This window comes from Dreissena polymorpha, chromosome 12 (genome assembly GCF_020536995.1).
Source record: "Dreissena polymorpha isolate Duluth1 chromosome 12, UMN_Dpol_1.0, whole genome shotgun sequence".
NCBI lineage: Eukaryota > Metazoa > Mollusca > Bivalvia > Myida > Dreissenidae > Dreissena > Dreissena polymorpha.
This window is the reverse complement of record NC_068366.1, coordinates 15,413,105-15,438,178: the sequence shown is the minus strand read 5'-3', so window position 1 is coordinate 15,438,178 and position 25,074 is coordinate 15,413,105. Positions and strand designations below refer to the sequence as shown.

At 35.1% G+C, this 25,074-nt stretch overlaps 1 long non-coding RNA gene across 1 annotated transcript; it reads right to left on the bottom strand.

Annotated features, from left to right (window-relative positions):
• Positions 1-10,739: 10,739 nt before the first annotated feature.
• Positions 10,740-11,546, bottom strand: LOC127852199 (uncharacterized). The gene is made up of 3 exons (XR_008036123.1): positions 11,485-11,546; positions 11,226-11,294; positions 10,740-10,895 (listed from the first exon to the last, which is right to left on the bottom strand). It is a non-coding gene; the product is annotated as an uncharacterized LOC127852199 (long non-coding RNA).
• Positions 11,547-25,074: the final 13,528 nt, after the last annotated feature.

The following is a 25,074-nucleotide window of genomic DNA, read 5'->3' as shown; positions in this document are numbered from 1 at the left end:
CTTGATAAAAAGCGTTTTCCGCGCAGCTGGTCATCTGGTATTATAATACCAATTCATAAACGTGGGGACATATCAGATCCAAATAACTATCGGGGAATTACTTTAATAAGTTGTTTTGCGAAATTGTTTACAAGCATATTAAATGAACGGCTTAAACAATGGGCAGAAACGAATGACATTCTAACGGATGCACAATTCGGCTTTAAACCAAACTGTAGCACGGTCGATGCAATATTTATTCTTAATGCACTTATAGAAAAACAGTTTCAGAATAAAGGTAAGCTATACTGTTGTTATATTGACTACCGGAAAGCATATGACGTCATCAATCGCGGCCAATGATGGAGTAAGATGATTAATGTGGGCATCGACGGTAAACTATTAACACTTATTCGATCCATGTACGATGAAGTGAAATTACAGGTTAAACACATGGGTAAATTATCAGACGTATTTAATAGTAACGTCGGCTTATTTCAGGGGGAGATAACCTCGCCCATATTGTTTTCTCTCTTTATTAACGACATCGAATTCGGTTTGCAAAATGGAATAAACGCCGGAATTACACTAGATCAAATATCGATATATCTATTATTATTCGCTGACGACGCGGCTTTATTTTCTGAAACACCGGAGGGTCTTCAAGAATCATTAAACAATTTAGAAACCTACTGCGATAAGTGGAATTTAACGGTAAACATTGAAAAAACAAAGGTCATGGTATTCCGAAAAGGTGGCACAATTAGTAAAACATTAAAATGGACATATAAAGGTCAAGAAATAGAAATTGTTAACAATTTTAATTACCTTGGAATTGTCATGTCAAGCGGTGGATCTTTTGCGTCCGCAACAAATACATTGTATGGCAAAGCTTTAAAAGCGATGCATTCTTTGTTCACTCTCACAAAAGACATGAACGTACCTATACATATCATGTTAAATTTATTTAACGCATATGTATCATCAATTTTAAACTATAACTGTGAGGTATGGGGATTTATGAAAGCGGAAAACATTGAGCGCGTCCATCGTAAATTTTGTAAAAGAATATTGAATGTTAAGATGTTAACAAACTCATTATCGCTATATGCCGAAGTTGGTCGATTCCCCTTGTATTTAGACAGATATGTCAGGATCGTGAAATACTTTTTGAAATTATATACTGTAAAAGAGGGTAATTGTATTCTTAAACACATTTTATTATCACAGAGATTAGAAATTGAACGCAAAAATAACACAAACAATTGGTCATCGAAAGTACGGGACATTCTAAACCAAACCGGTTTTAACGATGTATGGCTATTCCCCGAATCTTTGAACTCTAATCAATTAATACCGCTACTTAAAACCAGATTACGAGACCAGTATATCACTAACTGGAATACAAGTGTCACATCATCTAGTTCAATGATTTTATATAAAGAATTGAAACCAATATTCGAAAGATCTGCGTATCTTGATATTGTTGAAAATAAAAAACATAGGAATATTATTGCTAAATTACGTTTGTCGTCTCACAAATTATTAATTGAAACGGGTAGACACCAGAACATTGTCAGTGATCAACGCAAATGTGTTTTATGCAACCTCAATGATATCGAGGATGAATATCACTTTGTTATTAAATGTCCTTATTATGCCGATATTAGGAATACATTAATTCCAAAGTATTACAGATCACGACCTAGTATGTTCAAGTTTATCGAACTACTTAATTGTTCAAACAAAATAGTGTTAAGAAAACTTGCCATTTTTTGTTTAAAATGCTTTAAGTTACGAGAAGATGTGCTATATGTGTAGTATAAATGATATATCTTCCACAAAGACAATAAGCTTAGAATAATGTTATATTTGTAACAATTATTAAATTTCGTGTTATCATTACATGATCACTTTGTATTAACCCCATCCATGTGACATTCTCACTAAAACATGTTGTATGTCATTTCTTTTTAAATTGATCTTTCCTCAAAAGGATGTATGTTTTGTATATAATTGTCTCGCATGCTGTTATTGCATATGTATGTTTATGGCGATGAGCTGTATGCTTAAGCTAAAATAAAATATTCTGTTCTGTTCTGTTCTGTTCTGTTATCAAATCCGCCAATTAACTTCACCTACGAGTTTTTGTTCGGAACAAAAACAACAAAACCAAAAAAAGAAATAATGTTAATTCAATTGCATAAGGTTTTATCTAAATCATGGCGCTTCTTGATAGTTGTTAAAGTTTATCAAAACACTTTAAATTATTCACATATTGAACTGCACAGCTAAATTCATCTTATAATACTATACCGGTAATCCACAAGTTGTTTGCAAGTACAAGGTACATGTAGATATAATGCGAATGTATACTCAAATAAAGGACATGAACGAACATATCACGAATGCTCGCTTCAATCAGAGTTCGCGTTGTAGAAAAGTTGCAGCGGCCCCTGACTTTATACTTTCCAAATGTCATTTGGACCGTTTTGACTTCGACCGTTCTTTCAACTTACAAGGCGCGGTTTAACCAACTGACGAAATTCTATAAATAGACTGAATATGGCTGCACACAATTTCAGGCTCTGATAGCAAAGCTCGATTTTTAATTTTAATCTTTAATTATCTGTAAAATCATGCAAACATACATACAAACTATATGCTGAAGATATAATTGCGAGATTAACGTTGGTGCTAAACTGGTAAGAGGAACGCGTTACGAATACTGGTCAAGAAATCCGGAATTCTTTTAATTTTGGAAGCACGTGCCACGTGGTCTTGGACTGAAAATGATTCCGGACGGTTTTGAATGGAGACATCTCGTTCTTTTTGTGACGTTCTTTCGTGGCTTTACAAGTAAGATTGTAGCGTTTTTATGCACCCGGTAGGGTCGCATATAGCATTCGTACTGTCAGTGCGTCTTGCATTTCGTTTTCCAGTTTTTATGCCCGCGGTAGGGTGGCATATAGCATTTGAACTGTCTGTCCGTCCGTCCGAAAACTTTAACATTGGTCATAACTTTTGCAAGGTTTACGGAGGTTTCGTCACCAGGGGTGGCGAAATCTCAAAAAACTATACTTGTCCACGGACAACCATTTAGGAAATTTAACTTGTCAGTTGCTGAACTACACTTGTCCTTTAATGTTTATATAAATTATAAACGCATTTATTGATTAATGTAAAACAATGTAGAATATACCAAAATGAGTATGATTTGCTAGTTTTGTTTATAGTTGTATTTCAATAGTACATTCATTATAGCAGTATATTATAAACAATATAAAGACTTTCTAAAACTTTTAATCTTGCAAAGCTAGTGTTATTAAAACATGTGTTGAACATAAGTACATCGTAATCTTAACAAATTAAACTAGTCCAATATGTCGACCTCATCAGACTGAGGCTCTGCGTCGCTACTGGTAGCAATTCGATTATCATCAACTGGTAACCATTGAAAATTTGTGAGCCAAGTTTCTTGAAAAGTTCTGGTGCGTTAACTTAGATCATATTTTTTTATCATAATCTTTCTAAGTTTTTTTGGGAGGTGGACTGCTCAAAGCTTCGGGTTTCTGCTCCGTTGTTGAAGATTTAAAAAAAAACTAAATGTTCCATTTTTACGGTAGACCGTGTTTTGATTATCTTAATTTGATACTTTTAATTTCCGTCAGATTGTTAAAATAAAGAAACCAGTCTTACACTGTCTAACACCAGGCGAAGCATGGTATGGTATTGCGCAAGGGGGGGTTAGAGGGTTTGTGTTAGTGTTAGGGGTCGGGTTAGGGTTTGGGTTAGCCTAAACCCAACCCTAACCCGACCCCTAATCCTAACCCTTACCCTAACCCTTTTTTGGGGTTATCACCCCTGACCATGCCTCGCCCGTTGTAGTTTTCCGCCTCCCCTAACAGTCGCGCCGAATGCTTAAAATGCGGCATGCTCCTGGTCTCTTATAGAATAAGGGAGAGCACTGCGCAGTAGAGTGCCCGTATTTTAGCTTGATTGCTCCGCAAATAGCACTGACAATGTAATCGCATGTCAACATCCGGTTTTGTAAAACTTAATTACGGCTTTACAGCGATTTTCCTTGTCCAATTGGGAAAAGTACCCGTACCGGTCCGATTGGGAAAAATTGAGTCGTGAAAACCTCAAAATTGGGGAAAATCGAGTCGTGAAATCCTGAAATTGGGAAAATCGCGTCGTGAAGTTTGGGTCTTATTGAATACATCATACAGTTCATACTTAATTGAACATACCCATTTAAATAATCATTTGCAGGCATGCCTTAATGACCATTAAGTTATAAAGTTTATATAAATAACAAAATATTATAAAGAACACACCAAATCAATTACTAGTTGTTTTAATCTCTTTTAAAGCAATGTCTCTCTCTTTCATTTTTGTGAAATTTCAACAATCTTTGATGTTTAATCATCACTCAGTTGCTTGCATCCCTCCCTGCACAGCATCATTATTGCTGTCAATGTGTCCTGTGATTGATGGTTCCGATTGTTTTTTTGGCATAATATTTGCTATTATGACTCATTTCAAACTACGATAAGGTTACAAACCGACGTAAAACAGTACGCTGGCTGCCTGGCAAAAGAACCGGAAACAGTAACAACTCTATTGATTGAATGCGCTGAATAATAAAACCCGAAATTAATCGAGCGCGTGGTTACACACAACTATACGATTTTCTTTGTTCGCTCGCCGAAAGTTGGTTTTTTTACGAAACTTTCTATCGTTTTGAGAAAAAATTCGGACGCTGATTGGGATTTTTCCAGATGCCGATTGGGAATTTGGGAATTTTCGCTCGATTGGGAAAGTACCGTTTTGGGAATTTGGGAATTTTCGTTCGATTGGGAAAGTACCGTTTACCGGTACTTTATAAAGAAGGAGGAAAATCGCTGCTTTAATACAATGTATTTTTTTGTATACCTGGACCCGACTTAAAAAACGTGTTGTCCACGGACAACTTAATTGAAAAAAATCAGTTGCCCAGACAAGCAAATGTACGACTCGGGCAACTCGGACATTTGATTTCGCCACCCCTGGTCACACTGCAGTTTCGTCTCACTGAATTTACTGAAGAAAACGGATATAGGGTTCGTCACAATGGTAATATATAGGTGTGAACAATACCTGGAAACTTTAGCACCTTTGATTGACACCTTTCTTCTGTTATCAATCAACATGTTTTTTTTCTTTTCTGTTAAATTCGATTAATTGAAGTGTTTAGTTAGTATACACATGCAATTAAATAACATATAAAAATATATATACTTACCTTTACACCATAGGGACCGTGAAGTAAAAATATTCTATTATACTACATATATACATATATATATACAAGGGATACAACTGTGAAAATTCCTGCACACAACCATGGTGTAAACAATAGCGAAAAATTTGCTTTCAAACGCAATAAATACACCAATTAAACTGTATTACAACAGCCAAGACATTTATCTTTCAGAAAATAATACACTTGGCAATAATTACAAGCTTTTCATTGAAATAAGAAAGTTTCATTCAAAATGCTCAACAATCCTTACTTGGACACAGGTGTGCACAGCTGAAAACTGAGAATTCTTGAAGTAATTTTCGTATTCCTTTGTTATAAAGCTCTTTTGCTGGTACATATTCCTTGGATAGTTTTTTTTCATAGTAAAATAGAACATAATTACTATTTATAGCATATTTTGCTAGAAATTCATATCAATCTGCTTCAATTTCACAATGACAATGTTTTACTTTCATTTTGGATAGTTCAAATGTATTTCTAACATGCGATTTGATTGGTTGAAATTCCACTGCAGTAATAACTCCGGCCATTCACGTTCCACGTAACATTGTATACCTGGCAAATTGCATACAAATCCTTGAAGATAGTAGAAATGTAAACAAATTTAATATTTACGGTGTTTTACATATATGCAGTTACATGCAATTACGGAAGGTGTCTACTTTGATTAATAAAGTGTCTATGGATAATAAAACAAGGTAAAATTTGCTCAACTTTTTGTAATTATTAAATTATGAAACAAAATGTGTCAAAGTGGGTGTGCACACCTGTGTCGCATTTCGAAAATTTTACTGTTTTTCATGAAACTTTCGTTTCAAACACAACTATGAACACTTTTACTGCTATAAACATAGTTATTATCTGATAGATAAATGTCTGAGCTGTTGTTATACAGTTTTTTTGGTGTAATTATTGCTTTTGGAAGCGATTTTTTTGCTATTGTTCAGACCATGATGTTGTGCAGGAAATTTGACAGTTGTATCCCTTGTATATATGTATATAGTATAATAGAGTATTTTTTACCTAACGATCCCTGTGCTTTACACAACACACATTTATTTGCAAGCAATATTACACCAAAATTAAATATTTGCATATAAAACATAATCAAATACAAATATACACAATAAACGGTACAATAATATACTTACCTCTACGCACCACATACATTTATTTGCAAACAATATTACACCAAGCATAAATATTTGCATATAAAACAAAGATTTAATAAAACAAGCATGTAGAATCCAGAAGTCAGCACGCCCGGCTCGCGTATTGATTCTTCGATGCCAGCCTGAAATAAATTGTTGTTTTTTTTGTTTTTTTTAATAGAAAGATGTGGGTCATGATTATAACATCTCAAATCAATTAAATTTAATCTTTTCAAACATACTAAATTATGAAAAATGCAATGAATATAGTGCAAACATGTACAAATGAAATAATGAGAGAGTAAGTAAAACAGGGGTTTTTTTTAGAGAAAGGGGAAGACGCTGGACGCTGGGTGAAAGGGGAAAAAAGAGTGCGAAAGAGACATATTAGGGGAAAAAATAAAAACTGTTCATTTCAATGTCTATAACTCATCAAAAGAGGCTTGTCTCCGTCCTTTTTGTTCTTAAACACATTTAACATGTATTCAAGTCAAAGTCCTTAATTAAGTTGCAGGTGTAGATCTAATTATGGGAAATGTTTTCAACTACATTTCTGTACTGGGGCCGGGGGACGATGTCAATTTTGTGATTTCAATTTCATGATGAATGGGTTGACGATCTTGATCTGCTACCGTATTGCAGGCTTTTTCCGCCCTTTGCCACGTGTCCGAAATTCGGCCCCATTCCCAATGGAAATCTGGTTGTTTTTTTCCCAATAAAAAAAAAATCCCAATTCCAAAAAAAAAAAAAAAAAAATTTTTTTTTTTTTTAACCTTTAAATATATAAGTTAACCTGATCCGGTGTAGAAAAAAGAAAAAAAAGTATCGCATAATTTAATTATCTGTTGCCTTGAATTTGTTTTAAAAACTGTAAAATATGTTAATGATTATTTAAGACTTTCCTCATTTTCCTCAAAATCCGGCGCTTTGCGCGATTTTTTACAACTCAAAAAAGGCCAGGCCCAAATTCAGATTTAAAAAACCTGCACTTATCACACATGTTCATAATATTTTGTAAAATTTTAATAATAAGTTATCAAAATAGTCGTTATTTACCAGTTAACGGTTTCTTTGAAATATAAGAAACACTATTTACATGCAATAATTTTTCCCAATTGAGCCAATTTTGCGATTATTACTTTTCCCAAAATTGGGGTTTTCACGACGCGAAATTCCCAAAATTCCAGTGTGGTGTTTTCCCAAAATGGAGCGGAAAAAGCCTGTATTGGAAGGGAAAGGAGCGGCAGCTGCCGATTGTCTACTTTCACTTTCACAATGTTCGATGTTGATTACCTCAGAATCCTGCTGGGTTATAACGGTTTTCGATGATTCTTTCTTAAAAAATGCCTCGATGCGTTCAGTATCTTCCGAGTCCGAATGTTTTATTTTGTTTGTGTAAGAACGCCAATTGTGAGACATTTTTTTCTGTTTTCACGTTTATATCTTGGCTTGCACATAGCCCGGATGAAAATTTGACTGGTTTCCGGTAATTTATTGACGAGACACCCTTCTTGCGCAAGACCGGTATCCAGTAAAATAGTCACATGATTATTACGATTAGTTGCCCAGTTTACATGACGTAATTTAAGAGCTATATTTAGAATAACTGGGATTCCCAGATTTTTTGTGTTCGTCCGGAGAGAGAGAAAGATCGTTGTACATGGTGTAAATTGGATAATTGTCGAATGCCCAAAGGAAAAAATAAACATTTCTTTGAGAGAAAATATTATATTTTGGTGAAAAATGATATTTTTGGTGGGGAAATTGTATTTTGAGGGGAAAAATTCTGGTAGGGGAAGACGCCGAATATCGGCATCACTTTCTTAGTAAAAAAAAAACCTGTAAAAATATCCCCCAAAAAGGGAAACGCAGCGAAAATTCCCCCTCCTAAGGGCTGCGGACCCCTTCCCCCAAAGTAGTGTGAGGGCCCTGTAATATATATATATATATAAAACAGAATAACATCAATTGTTCTTTGAATAAAAGCTACCTTCAAAATCGTTGTTAGTCCAAACTGTTTGTCTATAGACGCTCCAGTTCTCCGGCTTCCACATGGATCCCCGGATCCACGTGCGCTCAACGTAATTGACGACATTCAGAAGAGCACCGCCAAACTGGAATAAGCAAAATTTATGACATATGCGTACAGTACATTTTAATTACTGAACTTTTTATAATATATAATGTTATTAACAATAGAAGACCATTGAATTAATGTGTATACCATAAATAATTATGAGGTAAGTAATAATTATTATTAGTACCTCTTCAGCCTGTAGCATCATCTGATTGAAGGCAGGAATGATGTGTTCGCTCGGTAGATACGGCAAGGACATGAGTTTCCTCAAGAAGAGGAACTTGTCGCCATTTGCCGCATAAGCTGTTGTGAGACCCTCATTAACCACCTTCCTGTACACACGTTGGTTCCAGTGGAACACGCAGCCCTTAACGGTCGCTCTTGGGTACAATTGCCGTATCACCTGCCACGCGGCTGAAACAAAAAAAAAACTCCTCTGCCATGTCGGCTGTTTCCATTTGTACCTCCGGTACGACTTCTGCTGGTCGGCTGCATTCGCTACATTTCCATTCTACTACAGCACCCTTCATCATTTTGCGATACTGTCTTAGACTGATACCAGTGTCACAAGACAGGTGTTGCCATTTTTCGCATTGATCACACGATATTGAGCGATCATCGTCATTCACGTTTCGTTCGCAATGTATGCATGTATATTCTGAAGCCATGATTGGATTTTGTGGTTGCAATGAAACAACTCCCCTATTAGATACTCTTGTTTAACAGACGCTATTTACTCTGTATGTATAAATACACACAGTTTGTATAATCCACGCTGCCAATTTAAGCCAACTTCTTTAACTGCCAATTAAAGGCGTGTGTTGCTAATTGATTGTTTGCGATGCACTAATTAATATGTTTGCACTATCAAGTAATCAATAATTGAAATATCTTATAATCGTAGATTGGTAGTCGATAGGGTGTGGACGTGTTTTCATGTGCTCCACAAATATGTGTTTTATTCATATATTACGCGCACAGAAAAAGTTGATATTATGGTAGAAAAAGGGATAATATGCAAAGTGTAATGCGAGTGTTACATTTTTCTAGTAAAATCAATAGTAAAGACAAAAAAAGTTACTTTTTAAAGCATATTTATTAAAATCAAAGGACATTAATTATTGCCTGTTACATGTGAATATATTTCTATTTAAATATAAAATAACACTGACAAAATTTTACAGTTTTAGCTGGTAGTACAATTACTAAAATAAATACGCTTCATTCTAACAAACAGTACGCTGTTTAACCTAAGTCAAACATAAATCATTTAAATAATATATACAATTAAAACCATCATTTGTTACAAAACTCAACTCAAGAACGCTAAAAAATAACATAAAGAAGCATATATCCCAATATATTTATTAACAACATCATATTCAGGTTTTTTTTCTCCACTTTTTGGGAAGATAGCCCATGGTTTTGGAATTGGGAATTTTATTGGCATTTTCATGAAAATGGGAAAATAAATCAATTAGCCTTTTTTCCACATGAAAAGTCCACTGATTAGGGAACTACTAAATTTGATATAACTCTTTATAATCATTCAAATTAAAAGAACAAAATCATATAATACTTTGCAGGGTTTTTTTTGGTCCGATTTTATAGCCGAAATTCGGCTATGTTCCCAATCCCAAAAAGTATACTTTTTTCCCAAAATGTGGCAAAAAATTCCCAATTTCCAAAAAAAAAAAAAGTCTAATGCGTATTTTATCTCAATTTCAATTCAATTACATCTAACAAAGTATTATATGATTTTGTTCTTTTAATTTGAATGATTATAAAGAGTTATATCAAATTTAGTATTTCCCTAATCAGTGGACTTTTCATGTGGAAAAAAGGCTAATGAATTTATTTTCCCAATTTCATGAAAGTGTCGATAAAATTCCCAATTCCAAAGCCATGGGCTATCTTCCCAAAAAGTGGAACAAAAACCCTGCTTTGTTAGATGTAATTGAATTGAAATTGAGAAAAAATACGCATAATACTTCTTTCTAAAAAAAAAAAAAAAAAAAAAAAAAAAAAAAATTTTTTTTTGGAAATTGGGAATATTTTGCCACATTTTGGGAAAAAAGTATACTGTTTGGGATTGGGAACATAGCCTAATTTCGGCTATAAAATCGGGACAAAAAAACAACCTGATATTCAATTGCAATCTTATTTTATTCTATACAATATATCAGTGTGACGAAACCTCCACTGCCCTCCTTCATAATGTAACTTTATGTACTTTTCCTCCAAATGTTTATTTGGTTAAATGGAAAACACAAAGTCGTGGGTTCTTCTTTACTTATTTCTTTTCAGTTCAGTGTTTTATAAATATAAATTAATTTAGGAATACAATCATTCTGATCCGAAGAAGGAATCAATAGACGTCCTGCAAATAAACAATAACAAACATATAACACATTATTATAAATATTGCTGTCTTGCTGTAAAATAATATGATATATATGAAAAGTATTTATAACAGCAAATATAACAACAATATATAGATAAATATATTAACAAATGATGAAACAATCATTTGACGCATTAGTACTAATTACAACATAAGATTAATTACAGAATATAATATCTTTCCATAAAAAATAATGTTGTGGCGACCAGACCGACTGACCTTGACATACAAATACATATCTCAAAACACAAATACATATGTGAAACACATACATACATATACACATTTCAACACACATTTACTCACAAATTTATGGAATCTGGCGTCGCAGCGCTTCTTCCGAATCCGTGTCCGCAAGTGATGTTACTCTGCAAGCTGTTAAAAAGTGCACACATATTAATAAAGGAAAACGTGATTTTAAATAGAAACCATCTTGAACCATAGAAGAATTACAAATCTCATAAATGCGTTAAATTGCTGATCTTAAATAAATCTTTATGACAGTTGACAAGCATGTGCAACAGCATTACAATCAGTAATTACTTATTTACACATTTGTACATACCTATTGTATAATGATACCTAATAATTTAAAGAAGTTTAAAGTTGACAGATGTTCACTAGTCTCTTGACATATTTGTTCTGGCGCGCGAGCTCGTGAAACAATACCGTACATTTACACAAAAGACGTAACCACATAAAACAGGTTACATACAACTATACTAAAATTTTGATGTGAAATCCACCCTGTCACAATAATATCAGTGTGACGAAACTGCATTGTGACGAAACCTCCATCACCCCTTTTGCAATATTGAAGATAACGACTTGATTTTTGGTATGCATGTAGCTTCAGAAAGGCATTTTTTATTTGTAATACATATACAAGTGTCATATATCATTGAAAAAATCTCATTGAGACAAACACAATGGTACCACTGGTTTTAAATTAGACCGAACCTGAAGGGAGTTATGGCCCTTTGACATTTTGCGAACATTAATTTTGTCTGCCAGATTATGGTGCATACATATCAACTTATTTTTTTTTTAATAAAAATACAATTGTCTGACACCCTTGTAAAGGTCTCAATGAAAGGAATACAATGATTACTCAAAATTACTGTAATTTCAATGTATAAACACTCTATACAGGGTTTTTTTTTACTAAGAAAGTGACGCCGATATTCGGCGTCTTCCCCTACCAGAATTTTTCCCCTTAAAATACAATTTCCCCACCAAAAATATCATTTTTCACCAAAATATAATATTTTCTCTCAAAGAAATGTTTATTTTTCCTTGGGGCATTCGACAATTATCCAATTTGCACCATGTACAACGAATTCGCGCTCTCTCTCTCCAGACGAACACACAACATCTGGGAATCCCAGTTATTCTAAATATAGCTCTTAAATTACGTCATGTAAACTGGGCGACTAATCGTAATAATCATGTGACTATTTTACTGGATACCGGTCTTGCGCGTGAAGGGTGTTTCGTCAATTAATTACCGGAAACCAGTCGAATTTTCATCCGGGCTATGTGCAAGCCGAGGTATAAACGTGAAAACAGAAAAAAATGTCTCACAATTAGCGTTCTTACACAAACAAAATAAAACATTCGAACTCGGAAGATACTGAACGCATCGAGGCATTTTTTAAGAAAGAATCACCGAAAACCGTTAAAACCGAGCAGGATTCCGAGGTAATCAACATCGAACATTGTGAAAGTGAAAGTAGACAATCGGCAGCTGCCGCTCCTTTCCCTTCCAATACTGTAGCAAATCAAGATCGTCAACCCATTCATCATGAAATTGAAATCACAAAATTGACATCGTCCCCCGGCCCCAGTACAAAAATATAGTTGAAAACATTTCCCATTATTAGATCTACACCTGCAACTTTATTATGGACTTTGACTTTAATACCTGTTAAATGTGTTTAAGAACAAAAAGGACAGAGACAAGTCTCTTTTGATGAGTTATAGACATTGAAATGAACAGTTTTTATACGCCCGTCTATGACGGGACGTATTATGGTATACCCCGCGTCCGTCTGTCCGTCTGTTAATGTCGTACGCTACGTCAAATATCCTTTGACAGATTTTCTTCAAATTTTAACGCAATCTTAATATTGATAAACCCTGATCCCCTTTCGTTTTTGACGGAATTCTGAATTGTCGTTCCAGAGTTATGGGACTTTGTTCGTCAAAATTTCGTGATTTCATTGAATGTCCTACTGTAGCTCAAATATCCTTCGATGGATTTTTTTCAAATTTCAACACAATCTTAATATTGATAAACCCTGATCCCCTTTCGTTTTTGACGGAATTCTGAATTGTTGTTCCACAGTTATGGGACTTTGTTGAATGTCAAGGAGACGGCGCTCCATGCTCATGTTCTTATAAAATAAACCATGTATTCAAATACAAATAAACTGAAGTAAAAAAATGATTCAAAGGGTTATTTATTACCTTACTACTTCATTGGCGAACGACGGGCGTATCATGCGCTCATGGCGCAGCTCTTTATTATTTTTTCCCCTAATATCTCTCTTTCGCACTCTTTTTTTTCCCCTTTCACCCAGCGTCCAGCGTCTTCCCCTTTCTCTAAAAAAAACCCCTGCTATATTGAGTAATTGCTATTTAAGACACTTTATTCTTTGTGTAAATTGTGTCGGGTAACTGTAGTAAAAAAGACACACAAACACAGATCCACCACAGTAATTCATCAAGCTTTATTTTTTAACACTGTTACACATTATATTACGGCAAGCTTTAATAAATAATATTAATGCCACTTTTCTCAAAATCTACGAGAATAACTAACATCTAGTTGCATTTACTATCAACAAAGTAAAAAAAACTGCGCCCAAAGCTTTTCGGCCAGCATTGATGACTTATTAACATTTCCCAACAATTCAATGAACAGAAAGGACATCAACTAAAACATTTAACAGCTTATTTCTTCTTTGCTCACATACTTAAGATTAGTAAAATAAATATCATGCCTTGATGACTACATCTCCCTCTCGATAATCATCACCAAGCTGAATAGAATAGACCGCCTGATCATCGGCATAAATGACATTGAACCAGGCAGGATATCCAGGAACCTGAAAAATAGCACAAACCTGTTTAAGTATGTTTTATATCAATATAAAGTATGTTTATGAAAGTTTTATTTATGTTATTTGTATAATTTGTATAAAATAAGTTGTACAGTACATTTTTTATTAATTAAGGTCGCAATGGTTAAGTGGATATGGTGTCCACCCTGTGAACGAGAGGTCATTCTGAAAATCTTTCTACTGAATCCAAGTACTGGTCTTCTTTCCCAGGAAACCGACTCAAGACTTAGGGGTAGCCGAAAGCTGTTGATTCAATCAAGCTAAAATAAATTGGTTAAAACTAACTGTAATGGTGCATCTTTGACATTGACGCATTAAACCAAGTTCAATGTATAGCTGTCAAGATATAACATGCACATTTGTCAGGGGACAAAAATATTTATCCCCACGCTTTTTGAAAAGCGTGGGGATATTGTGGTTATCTCCGCCGTCTGTCCGTCCGTCTGTCCGTCCGTCCAGGCCACTATCTCCTCCTACACTATAAGTACTAGAACCTTGAAACTTACACACATGGTAGCTATGAGCATATGTGCGAACCTGCACTATTTGGAATTTTGATCTGACCCCTGGGTCAAAAGTTTTGGGGGTTGGGGTGGGGCCGGGTCAGAGATTTTCACTCATTTTTTTATGTTATTTTACATTAACTTCTTCATTTCTACACCGATTTACTTCAAATTGATACTGAACATCTCTTAGGATAATACGGTCAATCTCAACTATGCATGGCCCATCACCAACCCTGGGGCGCCCCGCCCACATAGACCACGCCCACCCAAAATTGCCTTTTACTATAATTTCTTCATTTCTACACCGATTTACTTCAAATTGATACTGAACCTCTCTTATGACAATACGGTCAACCTCAACTATGCATGGCCCCATTACCAACCCTGGGGTGCCCTGTCCACATAGGCCACACCCACCCAAAATTGCCTTTTACTGTAACTTCTTCATTTCTACATCGATTCACTTCTAATTGATACTGAACTTCTCTTATAACAATACGGTCAATCTCAACTATGCATGGCCCCATCACCAACCCTGGGGCGCCCCGCCCACATAGATCACGCCCACCCAAAATTGCCTTTTACTATAATTTCTTCATTTCTACACGGATGCACTTCAAATTGATACTGAACCTCTCTTATGACAATACGGTCAATCTCAACTATGCATGGCCCCATTACCAACCCTGGGGCGCCCCGCCCACATAGGCCACACCCTCCCAAAATTGCCTTTTACTATAAATTCTTCATTTCTACACCGATTCACTTCTAATTGATACTGAACTTCTCATCTGACAATACGGTCAATCTCAACTATGCATGGCCCCATTACCAACCCTGGGGCGCCCCGCCCACATAGGCCACACCCACCCAAAATTGCCTTTTACTATAATTTCTTCATTTCTACACCGATTCACTTCTAATTGATACTGAACTTCTCTTATGACAATACGGTCAATCTCAACTATGCATGGCCCCATTACCAACCCTGGGGCGCCCCGCCCACATAGGCCACACCCACCCAAAATTGCCTTTTACAATAACTTCTTCATTTCTTCACCGATTCACTTCTAATTGATACTGAACTTCTCTTTTGACAATACGGTCAATCTCAACTATGCATGGCCCCATTATCAACCCTGGGGCGCCCCTGGGTCAAACATGCGGTGTGGGGATACGCGTCGGCCTCTGCCGCACCATTTCTAGTTATAAATTGCACTCGTCCTGCAGGACAAGTGTATTAAAATTTTCACTCGTCCTGCAAACACATGCACTTGTCCTTCAAATATGTGTGAAAGAAAGATTGCAAAGGACTGATATGACTAACAATCTTTCCTATATCACTGCTAAAATGCTGCTTACTTAGTTATTCATGCCCAGCTGATCACAGAAGAAATGTTAACTTACTTTATTTATGAGGAACACAAAATAAATAAATGAAGACCAATTTGTTTTTTCCTTTTTAGCTCATCTATTTAAAAAAAAAAAATTATGAGCTATTGTCATCACCTTGGCGTCGGCGTTGGCGTTGGCGTCCGGTTAAGTTTTGCGTTTAGGTCCACTTTTCTCAGAAAGTATGAATGCTATTGCATTCAAACTTGGTACACTTACTAACTATCATGAGAGGACCCCTTCTCGAAAAAGTGCACTAAATGCGCATTTAATGCACATTAAATGCGCATTAAATGCGCATGTTATTGGCACCGTATTTTTTGCTTAACAAGTGCATTTTATTCTGTTAAAAAAAACACTTTTTACTAGTGTGTTTATACATATAAGTGTATTTTTTCCACGAAATAATACACTAAAGTGCGTTTATTATGATAATAAGTGCGCTTAAGTTTATTTTTAAGCGCATTTATACACTTTAGTGTATTTTAAGACATACAAATAATACACTTCATGGTCAAAGTAAATTTTTTAATGCGCATTAATACACTCATACAAATAATACACTTCATGGAGTATTCAAAGTGAATTTTTGAAGCGCATTAATACACTTTAGTGCATTTCCAGACATTTAAACCACGTGGTTTACATCGATGCTGCGTTATCAATAAATATCTACACAGCGAGTTTAAATTGTTGATGATCAATTTTGAAAACCTTTTAGGGTGGCTTTTTCTTTGTTTACCATCCGGGACAGCCAATTAAACGTCCAACGAAGTTTTAATAAAATGCCGTAACTGGTTGAATAATTGATATATTTCAACCAATCAAAATACGTGTACTTCTTTCCAAATGAAGTAATGTGACTTCCGTTCTACTTTTCAAAATGGTGTTGACATGCAGAGCTCAACATTAACCTAAAGTACCTAGAAAATCTACTTGCCCTGAACGTAACTAAAGTCACTTGCCCAAACATGAAATATCACATTAACTGTAAACCTCATATTTTTTAATAAAGATCAAATTGATACACCACGAAACCTTTTTTTATTTTTGCACATTTAACAAAATGATTACAGCAATTATAGTCTAATTAAAGTCTAAATGTAATGCACTTTGTTCTTTTTTGCACTTGCCTGGGTGGACAACTAGATTATAAAATAACTTGCCCGGACCCAACTTTACTTGCCAGGGGCAGTAGAACAACTGTTAATGTTTAGCCCTGACATGTGTTTGCTTATCTCCACGAATCGAACTCGGTATCATGTACAACTTTGACAATGTTGAAAATCAGAGTTTTTAAACAATGCAACCCGAGGACGCACATGTTTGAGAATGATGCATCCCCAGAAAAAAACATGGTCTGACACGGGGAATTGGCAAAATGAATCACTGTTAAAGTACTTAAATTTCATTTGCATTTAAAGTCACACATACATTGTTTATACTAATAGACTACTTTGAAGATGTTATATTATTTTATTGTTGTTGTTTATGTTAAAAAAAAGAAAGAGAGAATAGCCCAATTTGTATAATTAGGAATGGTGGAAACACATACTATTGTATGTGGCATCATCATAACTAGACCCATTGTTCAGCATATGCTGCAATGGAGTTGTTGGAGTCTTTCAACTTTGTGATCTGTGTTTTAAAATGTTGTTATCAAATGAAATTACTTTTAATTTTATATAAATTAGAGAGAAAAGTTACATGGGTGTGTACTTTGTTTGAAATTAACAGAAATCTTAGTATTTTGGAACTTTCCAGATCACAAAGTGGTTCAACATTTCCACTTTATATTAACAAACATAATTGGATAAATGATAAGTCTAAATCTAATGTTGGAGTTATCTTGATGTATAAAAAGACATAAATAAAGGAGAATTTTTTTTATTGAACTTAAATTAGTTGTGAAGGTAGAACTTAGTTAAATAACTCCCCTCTGTAATATATCAATTGCATTTATATATGCTTTATGTGGAAATATGGTATATAATTGTATTTTGGATTGTAGTTTTGTCTATAATTGTATTTGTATTGTATTTTAGTTAATATCTGTATGTGGATTCAATGTTGTACACTCTCAGACAGGGAATATAGCCGTAATGCTCCAACATAAGACCCTGTCTGTATGGATCTTAAAGAGAATTGGGCTATGAAGAAGAGACGTCCCCCCCCAGAGTGGCGTTATGACAATATTTCAAAGAAAGTTAATAATAATATTGATATAATAAGGGTAATGACTAATTTGTCGCCAAACTGTCACCTTAATAGGGCCACATAAAAATTATAAAGTAAAACAATGTACTGTACAGTTAAGAATGAGAAAACAATTATGTTTATACATAAAAGTAACTTATATACATTATGTACAACACTACATGCATTTATTAATAGGTAAAACACAAGTGCCACCCTGGGGGGTTAAAAGAGGGAGTTTTGGAAGTGTAGGCTGTTGTGGGTGGGGGGTTGCCAGCAGGGATAATACAACTAGGATGGGTATAAGAGAGATAATTGGGGTGTGGAGGAGTACTTTTATGATGGTTTTGTACCCTGGACCACAGGGAGTGCATGGTAAATAAAAACTAATAAGGATTACAAACGGTAAATAATAAATATAAAAATTAAGACAATATGATATTTGCAATACTGAGATGTTCCAGTAAAATATGAATTTGGTAAAAATAGAAAAATAATAAGGTGAAAATAAATTGCAAAGTATGTAAAGGGCAAATGAGTACCGTAAAACGCTGTGTATAACGCGCATTTATGTATAACGCGCATCTACTTTTTTAAGCTAAAAAATCAGGAAAAAAAGTTTTTGAAGCAAAAAAATCGGGGGGAAAATTCCGTACCACAGGCTAACTGAAAATCGTTATATTTACATTGCCGATCTTCCGTGTTCTTTTATTGCTTCAATTATTAATTATTTTAAAGACGATAACGATACAACTAGTTTGTGTGTGTTTTTTAAATCATATTATGCGTAAAAATAAATGTTTCGATTTAAATGAATTATGCATGAAATGCACACTATCCACGAGGATACCATCACGGTTTTCATCATATGTCTCTGAAGTAACTGTCCACGATCGTGGAGGAGTACACATAACGGATGGATTAGTTATAACTAAGAAACTGACATTATCGATTGGTATTGTCACGTGGTTATTCATGCATGACTTATTCACAACCGCGCGTTTATTTTACATTGCTGATATCATGCGTTCTTTTCGAGTGTCTTTAATTGACAGGAGACTTTAATGACTCAAACTTCTCAACACCATTACGACATTACCGGCGATAAACAAACAATGGAGGTGTGAAGCCGTTTGCAGGTTCACATGTTTTGATAATAGCCCAGCTACACAAAACTTGACAGGTGACGCAAATTGCTCGATAACCACATCCTCAATCTTGACAAGACGTATGAAAACGTGTCAACAAACACAACATCAATTTTATTAACACATTTGAAAAGCAAGAAAAATAATCATAAATATATCTGGAAAGACCTTGCCTACTTGCTGTTGTAAATCGACAAGAGCCTCCAAATAAATTGTGTAACCCTATAGTACAGTAGGGTATAATATTGTGGGAAAACAATTACATTTAAATAAAAATGGCTTCCTTGTTTTTTATTCTCTTCTTCAAATTTATTTGATTTCAATGCTCTGTATGTACCTGAAAAAGATAGAAAATATTTATGTTAACTTTATAATGTTTGTCCATCTTATTCAGATCGTAAATATAACACTATTATTAACATAGTTACAGTTTAAACACCGGGAAACAGAATGATAGGAATTACCGCAACTGGGTAACTGACAGGGAAAAAATGTCTTGGCATGGCTGTAGTTGTGCATAACACGCATCAAGTTTTTAAAATGAAATTTTGGGGTAAAAAAGTGCGCCTTATACACAACTTTTTACGGTAACTTTTTTAGCGAACCTGATTGCTCAGGTGAGCTTTTGTGACCGGTCTTTGTCCGTCTTCTGTCCGTCGTCCACATTTGGTTTGTAAACACTCTTGAGGCCACATTTCATGTCCGATCGTCATGAAACTTGGTCATAAGATTTGTCCCAATGATATCTCGATCAAGTTCGAAACTGGGTCATGCTGGGTCAAAAACTAGGTCACTAGGTCAAAAAAAAGAAAAACATTGTAAACACTGTAGAAGTCGCATTTCATGCCCAATCTTCATGTAACTTCACTGAGAACATACAATAAGATTTATTTTTATGCTCCCCGAAATAAAATTTCGGCGGAGCATATAGTTGCCAGTTTGTCCTTCCTTCCTTCCTTCCTTCCTTCTTTCCGTCACACTTTTGTTACCGTTTCTCATAGCGCCTTCAATACTTTACCGATCTCTTTCATATTTGGCATGTAGGTACCTTGCATGGACCTCTACCTTTTGATGAGGTTTGAGGTCACTGGGTTCAAGGTCAATGTCATTGAGGCTAATAATAGATTTTCTGTCACGCTTTTGTTACAGTTTCTCATAGGGCCTTCACTACTTTACTGATCTCTTTCATATTTGGCATGTAGGTACCTTGCATGGACCTCTACCTTTTGATGAGGTTTGAGGTCACTGGGTTCAAGGTCAAGGTCACCAAGGCTAATAATAGATTTTTTTAGGTGGTTATTAACACATAGATTGACAAAGCGCATCATCGGAGAGCACCCATCGTTTCCAACGATACTTTAAATGTTTTTGTTTTTTTTATGTCCCCCACTATAGTAGTGGGGGACATATTGTTTTTGCCCTGTCTGTCTGTTGGTCTGTTTGCGCCAACTTTAACATTTTGCAATAACTTTTGCTACATTGAAGATAGCAACTTCATATTTGGCATGCATGTGTATCTCATGAAGCTGCATATTTTGAGTGGTGAAAGGTCAAGGTCAAGGTCATCCTTCAAGGTCAGAGGTCAAATATATGTGGCCAAAATCGCTCATTTTATGAATACTTTTGCAATATTGAAGATAGCAACTTCATATTTGGCATGCATGTGTATCTCATGAAGCTGCACATTTTGAGTGGTGAAAGGTCAATGTCAAGGTCATCCTTCAAGGTCAGAGGTCAAATATATGTGACCAAAATCGCTTATTTTATGAATACTTTTGCAATATTAAAGATAGCAACTTGATATTTGGCATGCATGTGCATCTCATGGAGTTGCACATTTTGAGTGGTGAAAGGTCAAGGTCATCCTTCAAGGTCAGAGGTCAAATATATGTGGCCGAAATCGCTTATTTTATGAATGCTTTTGCAATATTGAAGATAGCAACTTGATATTTGGCATGCATGTGTATCTCATGGAGCTGCACATTTTGAGTGGTGAAAGGTCAAGGTCATCCTTCACAAGGTCAAGGTCATCCTACAAGGTCAAACTTCATATAGGGGGACATTGTGTTTCACAAACACATCTTGTTCATTTATATCTTAACACTTACATTAACATCAAGTATAAAAAATATCTAAATAAATATCTATCAAAATTTGAATACAATGAATATTGTTAAATATATACAGTAAATGAAAATAATGTACACTAAAACTACAATTTATTCTCCCTGAAACCCTGTGCTCTGTCATGGAATGAAACCCATTTAAAGGAATTAAATTGATATAAACAGCATCTCATGATATTCATGGTATCAATTATGTTATTTCATGCATGATTTATTTGAACCATGTTATTTCATGGATGACTTATTTGAACTGGACACATCAGCCTGTCTCTTCATATTATTGAAATGTATCAATACAAACTATTTTATGAGAAGCCTTCTGATGTTTTGATTGCATTGCAATATGTTATATGCTTATTCATCGTTTGATTACTCTATTGCGCCATACGTGACATCTTGCGGGACTGTTTTGATTGATGGAACACTTGTTTTAGTAGGGATGGCATTGTACTTGGGCGATCATTGTAATTGTTTGTGTCACAATTGTACATTCACATTGATTATTTTGGCTTTCTGTGCAATTGAATTTCCAATTTAACATTTGGTTGCCATAGAAGGCTATTGAGTTCATTGTTTGTTATGGCAGCAATTTCTGAATTGGTTGTAATGGATATAAATTAATTTGTATATGCCTTCAAAGGGAGGAATATAGTTCCGCACGATGTATCGGTGTCTCAGTCTGTCACTCCATAAGTCGTTCTGCACAATCGTTTTTTCAGATTGTCACCAATCTTGATGAAAATGTTGATAAGCATAAAATAGAAACCAAGTTCGATAACTTTAGCATAAGCCCACCATGGTCAACACAATTGTCCCCAAACTTTCAGAAAATGTTTATACGCATAAAATATAGGCCAATTAATATGCCGAGGCAAAGTTAAGTAAGCAGTTTGGCATTATGGCCTTTGAATAATTGCCTTTTGTCAATGTTTGTTTTTGAATTTTGGCCTGCAGATCTAGAAAACTGAAAGAGTTTGCAAACCATTATTAAATTGTTGTACTTTAATTTTGTATGGAGCATATCTTAACAACTGAAAGAGTTATTTATTTGAAATTTAATTGTTAGGTAAAACTTATTAAAGGAATAAGCAGTGCTTAAAATCCATCACAATTGCTCCTGTGTTTAGTGTTATTTACCCTTGTTAGCTCACCTGAGCGATAGCTCGGGGTGAGCTATTGTGATCACTCACCGTCTGGCGTCCGTCCGTCCGTCCGTCTGTCTGTCTGTCTGTAAACAATTTGTAAACATCTTCTTCTACTAAACCATTGAGCCAATTTCAACTAAATTTCATGTGGAGCATCCCTAGGTCATGGGACAAAAGAATTGTTAAAAAAAATTTGATCACATAACCAAGATGGCCGCCATGACCATATATGGTAAAAACCTTAAAAAATCTTCTTGTCAGAAACCGCTCATCAGATTTTCAAAAAAAATTCACAGGGATGACCTTTGAAGGCTCCCCTGAAAAAGTTGTTCAAAGAAATTTGATTCGTCAAAAAACATGGCCGCATGAGCTCGTTGAACTTTGCATGTTTATTCGTTTTTGCCTATTTTGTGAAAACTTTCAAAAATCTTTCACATTTTTTGTCCGATCCTTTCCAAATTTGCACAGTGTCTTTATATCAATGAGGACACGAACCCTACAAAAAATGAGCATTATTGGTCCATGAAGTACAGTATTACCTCCCCTTGAATTGAGAAAATGGTGTTTATGCAATAAAGTCCAAATTTTTCATCCAATTCTTTCCAAACTTGCACAGTGTCTTCATATCAAGGAAAACTCGAGCCCTGTCGAAAATGAGCAACATCGGACCATTAAGTCCAGAATTATCTCCTTGAGATGGCAGATTTAGAAATAATTATAGTGTACTCTTTTTTCCAATTAATAGTGCTATAAGAGTAAAGGATTTGCTGGCTACAGGCCAGGTTTCTCTGACACGATTCTCTTCTGATGGCTTTGCTGCAGACCACATAAACCCTTAACCCAGAACAGTTAATTCTTTCTGCAAATGTTTGTGACTGTGGAAATCATTGAAATAAAAGGAGAAATTGCTGAAATTAGCATTTTCTCCTTTCATCACAATGCTTCCTACCCTATTAAATCAGTTTCTTCTTATTGTAAATTCAATAGAGTTTTAGCAAAATTTTTCACCCCCTACTTTTGAGCTTAATATGGTTTTTCACCCCCGGTGTTAAACTCAATTGGGTAATTTAGGGAATGACATATATGATATAATAAAAATTTACAAAGGTTACTTTATTATTTATACAAATGGAATTCAAAAAGGTACCTGTACATAACAACAAACAATTACTGAATTTCTGATCAAAGTTCATTCATTTTTGCGTTTAATAAGACCGAGTTTGTGAAAATCGCTGCACAATTGATGAAGTTATGGCTGTTCAAAGCGATGCACCCCGTTATGGGGTCGTTTTGAGTTGAATACCTTGACAATGAAAGTAGATATCGGATGGGTCTAAGTATAATTACAATAATACCCAAAAGATTGATAATCGCTGGAAAGACTGCCTTCTTTTCTTCATAGGACGGCATATAAACTATCCGATACATTTTTGTACCGAAAATAACCAGTCTAAAAAATACGCCCGGTGTTCTTAAGAATTGCATTTCGTGACGCAAGGTTTTTTACGGGAATAACATTATTAAATTTGTATTTGCGTTTTTGTACACTTTATTCTGAATTTAATAACGTTTTTATTAACCAGGTTTTCCAAAGGAAAAACTGGTTATTAGATTGGCGAATGTCGGCGGGCCGGTGGAACAAGCTTGTCCGCGCCATAACTTTGTCGTTCATTGTGAGGTTTGAAATCATTTGGCACATTTGTTCACCATCATTAGATGGTGTGTCGCGCGAAACAATTACGTTGATATCTCCAAGGTCAAGGTCACACTGAGTTCAAAGATCAAAAATGGCCATAAATGAGCTTGTCCGGGCCATAACTATGTCATTCATTGTGAGATTTTAAAATCATTTGGCACACTTGTTCACCATCATTGGATGGTGTGTCACATGAAAGAATTACGTCAATATCTCCAAGGTCAAGGTCGCCACGACTTAAAATAGATTTATTTTGAAACAAAGGGGGTTTATTATAAACAATCCGTTCAGTTTTAGTTGTCTCCCTTTATCAGACTTTTTTTTCCAATTGAAAACCTGGTTTTGTGACAATTGTGTCCCTTGTTGGCTATTTTAATTGCGTATTAACGCAAATATGCTTGTTAATTATAGCCCTGCCTGCATGATTTGTACATCTACACTGTTTCCTGATAATAAAATGTCACACAAAGCTAAGTCATACCGAAAAAATAGCTTATGAAAAAAAACATTTCATCCTGCAAAATAAATAGATTTTCTTTTTAAATAAACTGCATTAGATAGAATTAATAAAAAGCAAACAAACAGTCACACACAGGCATCGGCGACCACATCATCAAATGACAGTGGTTTGAGCCCAGTTACTTTTTAGCTCACCTGTCACAAAGTGACATAGTGAGCTTATGTGACAGTGTGATGTCGGGCGTCCGTTGTGCGTGCGTGTGTGTGTCCGTCAACATTTTGTTTGTGTAGACAGTAGAGGTCACAGTTTTCATCCAATCTTTATGAAATTTGGTCAGAATGTTTATCTTGATGAAATCTGG